Source organism: Schistocerca nitens, chromosome 7, assembly GCF_023898315.1.
Source record: "Schistocerca nitens isolate TAMUIC-IGC-003100 chromosome 7, iqSchNite1.1, whole genome shotgun sequence".
Taxonomy (NCBI): domain Eukaryota; kingdom Metazoa; phylum Arthropoda; class Insecta; order Orthoptera; family Acrididae; genus Schistocerca; species Schistocerca nitens.
Window position 1 is genome coordinate 32778019 of NC_064620.1, and position 1115 is coordinate 32779133.

A 1115-nucleotide genomic window follows, 5' to 3' on the forward strand; every position below is an offset into this window, starting at 1 on the left:
TTAATGTGATTTACATAATATCCGTATAGATGTAGATGTAGAAGACAAACAGCTTCTAACTGTAATACTTCTATTATTGTGTTAAACTCTTAACATGCTATTATACTTCTTAATGAGTAAATGATGACCGCATTTTGAATGTGGTCAGTAGTTACGTGAAATAATAAGAAGCAATTCTTTTGTTCCTCCAAGCCGTTAGGTACGCAACCTGCAACTAATACTTCGTTCCGGGTCCCGGGTTAATCGCTTACTTATACATATATATTTAAAATGTAAATTTGTAGCTTAAGACCTAATCTATTTGGATTCCAATTCCACTTATGAACAACCTTAACATAAAATGAATGGTACCTCAGCGTGTTACATGTTAAAGTCTACTGGACAATCGCAGCTGTTAAACAACGTGCTCCAAGAGTGGACCTCGCAATTGGGTGCAATACTGCACTCGTCTACGAAGTGATTCGTGTTTTTCCAGCATCATCTGGGATATTTTGATAACTTTGTATGTTTCACTGCTGCAATTCTTCAACTGTATCGACGGCAATGTAGTACACATTAGACTTGAGTTGACCCCAGACAAAAAAATCCAGAGGACTGATTCGGGTGGAGGCCAAAGGTACAGCTTCTGCTCGACGTATCCATCCTGGACATACAAGGGTTTGACAAAAATACGGAAACGCCACTCCTACTGCAGAGCTGGTAAACCGTTGGCATTAAACCAGCTTCCAGTCTTTTCGAGATAGTAAATATACATCCTGTATGGTTTTCAAGGTAGTCTTATACAATTTTCCGGCAACGACCTTGCCGCAGTGGATACACCGGTTCCCGTGAGATCACCGAAGTTAAGCGCTGTCGGGCGTGGTCGGTTCTTGGATGGGTGACCATCCGGGCCGCCATGGGCTGTTGCCATTTTTCGGGGTGCACTCAGCCTCGTGATTCCAATCGAGGAGCTACTCGACCGAATAGTAGCGGCTTCGGTCAAGACTACCAACATAACGACCGGGAGAGCGGTGTGCTGACCCCACGCCCCTCCTATCCGCATTCTCCACTGAGGATGACACGGCGGTCGGATGGTCCCGGTAGGCCACTAGTGGCCTGAAGACGGAGTGCTTTCA

The 1115-nt window shown here is 44.8% G+C and overlaps 1 pseudogene; it reads left to right on the plus strand.

Annotated features, from left to right (window-relative positions):
• Nucleotides 1-791: 791 nt before the first annotated feature.
• Nucleotides 792-909, plus strand: LOC126196032 (5S ribosomal RNA; annotated as a pseudogene).
• Nucleotides 910-1115: the final 206 nt, after the last annotated feature.